This window comes from Lontra canadensis, unplaced genomic scaffold (assembly GCF_010015895.1).
Source record: "Lontra canadensis isolate GAN:19392208 unplaced genomic scaffold, GSC_riverotter_1.0 scaffold43, whole genome shotgun sequence".
Lineage (NCBI taxonomy): Eukaryota > Metazoa > Chordata > Mammalia > Carnivora > Mustelidae > Lontra > Lontra canadensis.
The window spans coordinates 12,674,883-12,687,029 of NW_022631037.1; the positions used below are offsets into that span (position 1 = coordinate 12,674,883).

The window sequence follows — 12,147 nt, forward strand, 5'->3', positions numbered from 1 at the left end:
AAAAAGATTTTATTTATTCGTTTGACAGAGAGAGAAAGCACAAGCTGGGGAAGTAGAAGGCAGAAGGAGAAGGAAAAGCTGGCTCCCTGCTGGGAGCCCCATATGGGGCATGATCCCAGGACCCTGGGATCATGACCTGAGCTGGAGGGAGACACTTAACCGACTGAGCCACCCGGGTGCCCCCCCTGTAATTATACTTTTAATTTGTTTTTTATGGATTTCTTTTTAAGACGTACTTCTAATTCCTTTATAACTGTCGGAACAGAGCCCTGATCCAAGTACATCTCAGTTATTGACCCAGCTAACCCATTGACCAAGAAAATATTTTACCCAGTCTGCAGCCTTTTCTTTATGTACAAGGTATGTGTCCCACAGAGAAATTATGTGAACATAAGACTAGGGGTAACCTTTTTTTTTTTTTTTAATAAAATCCCAGAAATGGTTTAAAAAACAAAAAGAAGACCTAGAGGCAGCTGCCTGATTCAGTCAGTAGAGCATGCAACTCTCAATCTCAGGATTGTGAGTTCAAACCCTGCATTGGTCAAGGAGCCTACTTAAAAAAAAAAAAAAAGCAAATAACAATCACAAAGGCCATAGACTTCATAACAGCAGTAGATGTCCCCCTGCTGAGGAAAAAAGGAACTTACTTGGCCCTATCCCTAGTCCCATGACCCAGGACTTTCCAATGCAGCAAGTCAGGAATGGACTCAGACCTACTACCTATAGATTTGGATTGGGGAACGGAAGGTTGTAGGTACAGTTCTCAAAAAGAAGACTGGCTAGCGATCAGATATGCTCCAGGCAGTCTTTTCTGGAATAACTGAAATGAAAAACCCAGGTTTCTTGGAAATTCATTTCCCTCCATGATGCTTCAAAAGGAGGTGGGGGTGGGGGTGCAGTGTGCACCCCCACTGGATGGCACAGTCCTTTAAGGACTGGCTCAGGTCATGATCTCAGGATCATGAGATCGAGCCCCAAGTCAGCTTAAGAGTCCACTTGAGAGACTCTCCCTCTGCCCCTCTCCTATGTGCACCTGCATGTGTTCTCTCTCTCTCTCAAATAAGTAAGTCTTTAAAATAAAAAAGGAGGGCACCTGGGTGGCTCAGCAGGTTAAAGCCTCTGCCTTCGGCTCCGGTCATGATCCCAGGGTTCTGGAATCGAGCCCAACATCGGGATCTCTGCTCAGCAGGGAGACTGCTTCCCCCCTCCCCCACCCGCCTGCCTCTCTGCCTACTTGTGATCTCTATCTGGCAAATAAATAAATAAAATCTTTTAAAAATAAAATAAAAAGGGAATGGGGGGGATTGAGTAATGTCTCAAGGTCATTAGTCTTACTTCTAACAGATTTCTAGGCTTCTCTGTTTCACGAAGCCCTTGAAAATCTAAATTCAAAATCCTATGCAAATCGCATACTTCAATAAAAAGTTAAGAAAGTAAAAACTAATTAAAGTCATTCTAGGGTCACCTGGCTGGCTCAATCAGTAGAGCATGTGACTCTTGATCTCAGGGTTGTGAGTTGGAGCCCCACGTTGGGTACAGAGATTACTTAAATAAAGAAATCTTAAAAAAATAAAGTCTTTCTAATCTTAGGTACTTTTGTTTTAAGGTTTTAGGCACTAACTAGTCTCAGAGTCTGAGGACACAGTCCCAATCTTACCACTAACTTTATCTATGGCCTAGAACAAATCTTATAATTTCCTTTCTGTGCTTTCCCCATTTGTAAATCAGTTAAGTGCATAGTGCACACTTTCCTCAAAAAAAATTATGTGACCTGTGGTTCAGGAATTTCTAAAAGAAGGCTTTCATGTTCTTAGTGTCAGAATGGACTTCATAGCAGGAGTGCTAGATAAAGAGTTGGAGTAAAGGATATGTAGAACAAATGTAAATCGTTGAAAGAGATGTTTTGAAGCAAAGAGAATATAAAGGAATTGGGACAGAAAGCCAAAATATTCATGGAGGAGGGAAACACATCCTGGCTGTGGAACATTGAAAAGGGAAGAGAAAGATGTGGACGAATTTGGGAGACCATTACAAAACCCACCGTATTAGATCAAAACTAAGCATAGCTGTTAATATATAGCCTCCCTGACGTAGAAATTATGGCCTTCGATGTCAATTTCAAGCATGGAAATTATAACTGTAATTTCACTAATGTGAGTCTTAACTGCTGATGATAGTGGGGGGTTCCGAAAACCAGGGACACAGAAAGCTAGAAAGCAATCCATAGGAGGCTGATCCCATGAGATCCCAGCTTTGACTCTTTGTAACTTAAAATGGCTGTTGGAATGACTGTTGGAAAAGTGGGGAGTAGACGGAATGTTGCCTGCCTCTCCTGTGTTTTCCACGAAGGGAAAGCAGATTAATTCCATATGTTTTAAAATGTATACTATATTTTAAAAAAGTGAATATGATACTGACGGATACTATATATAAAAGGTGATGTGTGTGTGTGTGTCTGCATATGGATCTAAATACAGCTGACTCTTTTTTTTCCTCAAGATTTTATTTATTTACTTGAGAGAGAGAGAGAGAGAACATGAGAGAGGAGAGGTCAGCAGGAGAAGCAGACTCCTTGCTGAGCAGGGAGCACGATGTGGGACTTGATCCTGATACTCCAGGATCATGCCCCGAGCTGAAGGCAGTCGCTCAACCAACTGAGCCACCCAGGCGCCCCCAAATACAGCTGACTCTTGAACAATGCAGGGACTGAGCCACAGACTCCTGTGAGTTACAAATCTGCATGTAACTTTCAATTCCCCCCAAACTTAACTACTAATAGCTTACCATTGACTGGAAGCCTTACTGATACCAAAGTCGATCAACATGTATTTTGCCTGTTGTCTATATTACATACTACAGTTTTACACTAAAGCTAGAGAAAAGGAAATGTTAAGAAAACCATAAGGAAGAGGAAATACACTTACAGTACTGTATTTATTGGGAAAAAAAAATCCATGTATAAGTGTACCCACACAGTTCAAACCTGTGTTGTTCAAGGGTCAACGATACAAATAAGTGTCGGTAGCAATAGGACATTATGTCCATCCAAATGTGGCCAAAAAGAAAAAAAAAGGTCCTCAGAGTCAGAAAGAGTTCTATTTCTCTTGGTATCTTTCCATCAGGAAGTTGAAAAAGTCATACATTTCCACCTACCTTACCTCTTTCCTAGCTCCGCCCACCCCCCCTCCCCTACTTCTACTTCCTTTTCCCCAAGCACTACTCCAGGATTAGTTACCAATCCCAAATGACTGACAGCTACATGACTAAACCCAAGCCCTCTGTTGGCGGTCTTTATTGCGATGAGCTTCTCTGGCGGTGTACTCTTAGGAAGGGTTAGCCACCAGTCCGGCAGGATTATGAGTTTGTGAAACCGACACCCTCTGCCTCAGGCAAGAATGCATATGTCTGGGACTGATGATGCGTGGGTCTCTGGAATGCTGCAACAACATTTCTCATGGAATCCCAAGTCTTTAAAGGTTGGAGTGTTCTGGAGCTGGCACACCAGAATTGACTTAGCAATGTTGTTGCCTTGACTGCACATCTAGAAAAGTAAGTGAGGGCTCACGTTGAACGAGACCGGTGGAGTAGCCAAGAGGGTTAGAAGTCTGAGCAGCCTGGCATCAGTCAGCCTCAGTTTCTCCACCCTTGGCTCTAATTCTGTTTGCTTTTCAAATCCCTGACAAAAACAATGGACGTCAGGCTTCATCCTCACTCAATACCTGATGCCATGCCTACCAAAGAGATTAATAATCTCAACCTCTGTCTTTCCCTAGATTAAGGGGAAGAGACCCAAGACATTAAGACCTGCCAATATGGGGGACTCACATCCTGTAGAGTGAGATTTTATGAGAGCGATTTGCTTTGGAGTTTCAGCCACATATCTTAAATGAGTGAGGATAAAAAAAAAATCTGCTGCTGCCAGCCTTCCTACAGAATTTGCATAGGAACCAAGATTAATAAACTCTTGAGAAGTATAGGGAGAGCTAGAAATTGGCTTGTGGCCTGCTTATGCACAGAACTGAACTGAAAGTTATCTTGTCCCCAATAAACGAGGAACAGCAGAGACTGTAAGGCGTGTATCTAAGCCTCTTCCATTTTCAGATGTTCTGTATTTTCTGGGAAAATAGTCTCAGCGTGGAGACTAGCCTTTGGGGATATGGTGCCTTTTTTTTTTTTTCCTCCCCAAATAAAATCTATATGGTGACATTTCTGTATTGTGGATTGACTCAGGAAGAAGCCAAAGAGACACAAAGGCATTCAAACTGCTCATATTCTTTCATCCTGGGAAGCCATACCAGCGGATTTCTAGATATGATCTATTTTAGCTCAAAGTGCGATCACACTGTATAAAATATACATTCACTGAGAATGAGACATAGCAGATACCCTAGGGACCTGACATCAGGAATTAGGGCAGGCCAAAAAAAAAAAAAAGGACAAAACTCTTTAGGCAACAAGGCACAATTCAAACATTCAAGAAAGATTTCTATTTGTCCTGTCCTGAACGTGCATTAACTATGACATAGAGACCACAATTTTAGGAACTCTGCAGCAAGAAGCCCTGAACTCTTGCTGTGTCCTCTCCTGATGTGTCTTAGTGACAAGAGATGCCAAAACAAGACATCTTTGTTTAGCCCTGTGTACTTTTGCTAAAGTGATTGATGACTGTCTTACGTCAATTTAAGAGGACATCACTATATGGAGGGGCGGTAACAGGATCAAAGGAAATGAGAACTTGCAGGGCAGGAAAACAAGTCACTACCTCACAGAAAGACTGTTCTTACTGTCTGAGGCGGTAAATCACTTTAATTTATAAGCCCCTTTTGGGGTTCCTGGGTGGCTCAGTGGGTTAAGCCTCTGCCTTCAGCTCAGGGTCCTGAGATCGAGCCCCGTGTCGGGCTCTCTGCTCAGCAGGGATCCTGCTTCCCCCCCACCCCCGCCTTCCTCTCTGCCTACTTGTGATCTCTCTCTCTGTCAAATAAGTAAATAAAATCTTTTTAAAAAATTTATAAGCCCCTTTTAATTTTTTCCAGGATTTAGAATACTGTGGGTTCTAGCCAGGCCAGATTCAGATTTGAAGTTTACAAATTAGTTGTCTTGAAAGCAGGCACAAGTTTCATTCTCCTAAACAAGGAAATAAAATGGTGAAATCTTTAAGACTTTTGTTTTCCATAGCTTCTCCCCATTCATGGTAAAGGGACAGAGAAACCTAGTAAACCAGGTTACGAACACTAGTATTTGACCTTAAATTTCAAGGATAGGCAAATTAAGTTGGAGATGAGTTCCTTTCTGCTCTGTTCTTTTTTTTTTTTTTTTAATTATTGGTAGAGGGGGCTTCAAATAAAAGAGGTTCAGAAACTGGCACAGGACAGAGAGAGGTGCAGTAATATTTTCCCAAGGTTACCTGCAAAACCGTGATTTTAAAGCCACAACAAGAAGCATTTCTGACTGTCGGTCCTGTCTCCTTGCCAAATATCCTTGTCATCATGGGTAACTGTCAGAGGACAAGTGTTGAAATATTAGGGAGATCACAGGTCCTAGATTTTACAGGACTGTCCTGATTTCACATATTCTCTACTGTTGTTATAGCCATGTAACTGTCCTAGAAATTCCAATATTCTGGCATTGGAGTTTAAAGAAAAAGAAAGAATTGTGTGTCTGGGAGTCAAGGAGAAGAGGGCACTTGAGAGCTGGTGTCAAGGCCGGGTGACAGGAAGGAGACAGAAAGATCTGATTGCTAGAATAACGAGGTAGCTCAAATGACGGTAACAGAATCCTGTGCTGTCAAGCATAAGCTGAGGCTGAAAAGAATGCTTTCTCCATGAGCATTTATTTTAATTAATTAATTAATTAATTAAGATGAGGATTTTCAATGTTTTTTTCAAGATTTTATTTCTTTATTTGAAAGACACACAGCAAGAGAGGGAACACAAGCAGGGGGAGTGGGAGAGGGAGAAGAAGCCTCCCTGAGGAGCAGGGAGCCTAATGCAGCAGAACTCCATCCCAGGACCTTGGGATCATGACTTGAGCTGGAGGCGGCCACTTAACCGACTGAGCCACCTAAGCATCCCTCCATAAGTGTTTAAAGATTTTTTTTTAAATTTATTTATTTGACAGACAGATCACAAGTAGGCAGAAGAGAGAGGAGGAAGCAGGCTCCCTGCTGAGCAGACAGCCAGATGTGGGGCTCGATCCAAGGACCCTGGGATCGATCATGACCTGAGCCGAAAGCAGAGGCTTTAACCCACTGAGCCACCTAGGCGCCCCAAGTGTTTAAAACAGACTCAGCAATGTTGCTGTTTTCACCCCACCTCTGGAGTACTAGTACTCCAGCCTCCATCAGAAGCAGGCTTCCACCTTGGAAGCATAATATATGAGAACTCTCAGACACAGAACTAGTCTTATAAACCAAAACAGTGTGAAAGGAGTGGAGGAATAACTTCCTTAGAAAAAGATATTTTCATGCAGCAATTTTGAAGTCTTCAAATCGCTTTACAAAGTCAGGTCTGTTCATTGCTCACTCGGAAAAGCGAACCTAGCAAATGAGTTCTCTGGTTTTGCACATCCATAGGGTTAATCCTAGGCTCTCAGCCCCTACGCAAACAAACCGTACAGCCCCAATAGCAAATACAGGCTGTATTTAGTACAACTAGTTCATTACGGCTTTAAATAATTGGAAAGACGTTTAAATGCTTTTAGCAGTATTTTTCAGTGGGACAGAGAGAGTAGAGATCCAGGAGCACAAGAAAGATTCAGTTCTCCTTTTCCCACAACTACTAACCTTGGAATTCCATGTAGGAACCCTGAAGACACATTAGCCCCAGCCAGGTTGGGTATCTTGTTCTGCAGAGCAGTAGCGTTCCCGAGGGCTAGGGCTGCCAGAGAAAATATAGGATGCCTAGTTAAATTTGATTTTCAGATAATACATAGTTTTTTTTAGTATAAATCTGTCTCAGATATTTCGTGAGACATGCTCATACTAAAAATATACAATATTTGGAGGGAATGCTTATACTGAACGCTATTCATTGTTTCATCTGAAAGTCAAATTTAATTGAACATCCTGTATTTTTATTTGCTAAATCTGGCAAATCCACCAAGTAGTCTACTTTCAGATTTTAAAGATGGCCACCAAAGGCTTTTGAACTGTTTGATTTTATAAAAGGGAATTTTAAAATAGCTCTGTGTGTTTGCAAAAATCTTTTTTTCTTGAGAGTTGATTGGCATTCTGTCATGTTTAGTGTTTTGGGTTTTTTTTGTTTTGTTTTGTTTTTTAGGCTCTGAAACCCCCAAACGGATTCTCTCTCTCCCTTCTAATTTCCGTGTACCCTGAGGTATTAACCTTCGTGGAAAACAGGATAGGTTCATACCAACGAACTCCATCAAAAATCAGCTTGCCTCTTCAAACATTTCAAATACTTTAAATACTTTTTCTGAGATTAAATACCCATGTTCAAAATAGGGTGGGGATTGTGCCATATTTTGTAAGAGAAATTGCTTTGAGAGTGGTGTTGGCAGGACTGTGTAGAATGGCAGCCAAATGCTGATCTACAAGCCTGGGAAACCGGTGATGGTTTCTGACTTCTTTCTCTCACCACTGTTACTATCTTGATACACTTTTAGTGTTTCCACTCACCTGCAAATGATGCAGGCAGACATTATAGACCCAATTCTGCCACTCCTGTAGTTATCAAAGCTTAACCATTTTAATGGTGGAGGGAAAAAAACCCACTGTGAAGAATAAATATTCACAAGATTTTAATCAAGGAGTATCCCAAGAGACTCTCACATTGTACCATAACCTAGCAGAAGGAAATCTTTTCTGTAATTAATAATAATTTGGGTCTTTAGAAAAATCATCTCTACTTGCTTATTAAACATTTATTGATTGTGTGTGTGTGTGTGTGTGCGCACGCTCCTCTCAGTGTATAAAAGCTTTTACTGAAGTAAAATTTACATACAATAAAATGGGTAAATAATTCTAAACTTGCAGGTCAGTGCCTACTGACAATTGTAACCTCTATGTAACCACCACTCAAAATAAGGCACAGAATCTTTTCATCACCCTAGAAAGTTTCCTCATGGCCCTTTTCGGTCAATCCCCATCTCTGTCCCCAGTTCACCCAAGCAACTACTTCCTGGTTTCTGTCACCACAGATTTGTTTTGCCTATTGTTGTACTTCGTATCAATGGAACCAGTCAGTATGTGTTTGGGGTGTGTGTGTGTGCACGCATACACACACTTCTGGCTTCTTTTATACAACCTAATGTTTTTGATCTACATGTGTTATATCAATGGTTCATTCCTTTATATTTCTGAGTAGCATTATAGAACTATAATATATTTATCCCTTCTCTTATTGATAGACGTTGGGTTATTTCCAATTTGGGGTTATTATAACTAGGGCTAGCTATGAGCATTCTTGTACAATTTTTTGGTTATATATCTTCATTTCTCTTGGGTAAGGATGGTTAAGGATGGAATTGCCGGGTCATAGGTTAGATGTGTATTTGACCTTCTTAGAAGCTGCCAAACAATTCTCCAACATGAGGGTACAATTTTGTACCCTCACCACCAGTGTATGAGAGCTCCAGTTTTTCCACATCTTCACCAGCATTTGGTGTCATCAGTCTTTCTTCAAAGCCCTTTGGGCTGATGTGAAATGGCATCTCCTTATGGTTTTCATTTGCATTTTCCTGATGATTACTGTGTTGAGCATTGTCATAGGTTGGGTTACCTTGGAAGCAGACTCTGAGAGGGAGATTAGTTAGCAGGAGGTTTTTTTCTGGAGTGTACTTGGGCTCAACCCCTGTGACATGGAAGAAAAAAGTATGATTGGACAGAGGAAAAGCTGAGCTCTGATGTAGTCTCCGAGGCTTCAGCTAACCCTATAGAAGCACTGAAACTGGGATGACCCTTTAAAAATATTTTGAGTTTGAGCAAGGGCCGGGATGATTAGTCACTCTATGCACGCCACCATGTAAAGGAGTGACCTTAGGCAGATCAGGACTCTTCAACTAAGGCAATCAAGCATTGAGATGGACTGGTAGTCAATGGCTGTCTGTTGGCAGCCTTTTTAACAGCTGAGGAATAAATTGTTTAATCCCCAAGGAAAATCTGGGTGATATATCGTAGTGTTTACCACAAGCACCCCTTCATGGCTAATTGGCCATTTATGTTTCTTTTCTTTTTTTTAAGATTTTATTTATTTATTTAACAGACAGAGGGCAGGTAGAAGGCGGGGTGGGGGGTGCGAAGTAGGCTCCCCGCTGAGCAAGGAGCCAACATGGGGGCTCCATCCCAGGACCTAGATATCATGACCTGAGCCAAACGCAGAGGCTTTAACCCACTGAGCCACCCAGGCACCCCTATATTTCTTTTTTTTTGAGAGGTGTTTACTTACGTGTTTTGCCCATTTTTTAATTCGGTAGTTCATATTTTGTTGTTGATTTATAAGCATTCCTTATATTATCTGGGTATGAATCCTTGGTCAAGTATATACACTATGAATATTTTTTCCCAGTCTCTCACTTGTCTACTCATTTCTTCTTTTTCTTAAGATTTTATTTATTTATTTGAAAGAGAGAGAGTGAGAAAGAGAGCACAAGCGGGGTGGGGAGGAACAGAGGGAGAAGCAGACTCCCCACTGAGCAGGGAGCCAACATGGGGCTCCATCCCAGGACCTGGAGATCATGACCTGAACTGAATGCAGATGCTCAACCAACTGAGCCACCCAGGCATCCCGTCTACTCATTTAAGAACATGAGGTATCTTTTGATGAAGAGACATTTTTAATTTTTATGAAGTCCAATTTTTTAGTTTTTTCTTTTATGGTTACTGTTTTCAGTATTCTGCCAAGAAATCTTTGCCTCTCTCAAGATTGCAAAGATATTTTTCTGTATTTTTTTCTAGAAGCCGGGTAGTTCTTGTGCTACTCACTTTCAAAAGCAAAGTTTACGGTGAGGGAGTTTCTGCATATAAAATTACTTGATCAGCATAGTGAATTCAGAAATTTTAGATGAGCAATAAGAAAACAAAAAGGAGAGGCACCTGGTTAGCTCAATTGGTAAAACTCATGACTCTTAATCTTGGGCTTTTAGAGTTTGAGCCCCACATTGGACGTAGAGATTACTTCAAAATAAAATCCTTTTTCTTAAGGATTTTATTTATTTATTTGAGAGAGAGAGAGGGCACAAGTTGGAGGGAGGGAGAGGAAGAGGGAAAGAATCCCAAGCAGACTCCATGCAGAACGTGGTGCCTACATGTGTTGTATGTATCAGTGGTTCATTCCTTTATATTTCTGAGTAGCATTATAGGACTATAATATATTTATCCCTTCTCTTATTGATAGACATTGGGTTATTTCCAATTTGGGGCTATTATAACTAGGGCTAGAGATTGAAAGGCTCAGTCTCACAACCCTGACACCATTACCTGAGCTGAAACCAGGAATTGATGCTTAACCAACTGAGCCACCCAGCTGTCCCAAAAATAAGTAAATCTTTAAAAAAAAGAAAAGACAAAATGAAACCAGATTGTGTTAATAAGACATAGCACTTCTCAAAATCCTTCTTTCTCTTAATACCTTATGCAGAGGTTGATGGTTTGAAACTTCTCTCAACCAGCCCCTTTTCTCCTGCTTCCCCCTTCCCTTCCTTCCTTTTCCCATCATCTCTTCCTCCCCACCCCCAAAATGTTCAGAGAGGATTCCTGTCATGTTTCTGTGAATATCTACCTTCTCAAATGTCAATTAAATTAAAGCTGTATCTAATTTTCCCCAGGACCCTCATTTTACTCATCTAGCAGCAAAACATTCTTCTTGCCATGTGGGATAGAGGAAAGTTGTGAAAACTCATCCTTACTGTATTTTTTTCCTTACATATAAAGCACCCATATGAGCAAACTTATAGATAGCTATAACTCCCACAACACGTGATTGTTTGCTTAGACTAAATGCCTAGAGTAAAACCCTAAATCAAAGAGCACGACCATTTTTTAAAGGATTTCATCTATTTTTATTTTATTTTATGTTCATCTATTTTTTGTAGTAATCTCTACACTCGAAGTGGGGCTTGACTCCTGACCCCGAGATCAAGAGTCACATACTGTTTTGAACAAGTCAGCCAGGTGCCCCCCAGAGTGTGAATATTTTAAAAAATATTTTATTTATTTATTTGAGAGAGTGAGAGAGTGGGGGTGGGGGGACAAAGGGAGAGGGGAAGAATCGCAAGCAGACTCCATGCTGAGCGTAGAGCCCAACTCGGGGCTTGATCCCCACCAGGAGATCAAGACCTGAGCTGAAACCAAGAATTGGACACTTAACCAATGGAGCCAGCCCAGCTGAACATTTTTAAGGCTCTTAATACACATAGCCCAACCGACCTCCAGAAATGTACTGATTTATACCCCTTCCAGTGTTATATGAGAGTATCTGCTTCCACACCCCCAGAGTGTTATTAGCTCTGTTTTCTTTTCATCTGTGCCAATTTGGTAGATGAAAATGGTACCTCCTCGCTCTTTATTTTGCATTTCTTTGAAGTGCACTTGAGGAAGAATTTTTTTTTCCTATTGGCCATTTTTATTGCTTTGGGGAATTGTTGTGCACCTCATACTCTATTCTGTCACTTCCACCCCCAAGTATCACATGAAGCAGATGTTACTATTCTCATTTTTGAAAACTGAGAAGTGCGTGGATTAACTTGCCTGGGATCTCAGCGGCTGGTGACTGGCAGAACCAGGGCAAGAACCCAAGTTTGCTTGACTTTGAACCGGCACTCTTTTCTCCTCCACTTTTCGTGATCTTTTTCTGTAAACTCCAGGGCTGATAGAATTCAACCCAAAGAATGGCTGGCACAAGAAAAGACTAGAGCTCGGATTCCCATCTCACTCTTCCCTAACACATGGTGCATAACTTGGCCCCAGAAGAGCAGACGAGTTTTTATCACCTGTTCCATTTGAATATTAAAAACTGGATGCCTGGGTGGCTCAGTGGGTTAAGTATTAAAAACTTATGAACAGAACTTATTTTCTCTTGATGGCCATCAGAATCTTCCGGTTTTCCAGCAGTGCCACCCAAATTCTTTATCTGTCTCTACAACCTCTCAAAGCCTTAGTTTCTTCAATCGTAAAATTAAGTGTTGGACTGG

The 12,147-nt window shown here is 41.2% G+C and overlaps 1 protein-coding gene across 1 annotated transcript in view; it reads right to left on the bottom strand.

Annotated features, from left to right (window-relative positions):
* NPEPPS (aminopeptidase puromycin sensitive) overlaps positions 1–2,224 on the bottom strand; it is an 85,181-nt gene extending 82,957 nt beyond the window's left edge. Inside the window, exon 1 of the mRNA XM_032871414.1 lies at positions 2,165–2,224. The gene's annotated coding sequence lies outside the window, so the exon portion shown is untranslated. The remainder of the gene's footprint in view (positions 1–2,164) is intronic.
* Between the last annotated feature and the right edge of the window lie 9,923 nt (positions 2,225–12,147).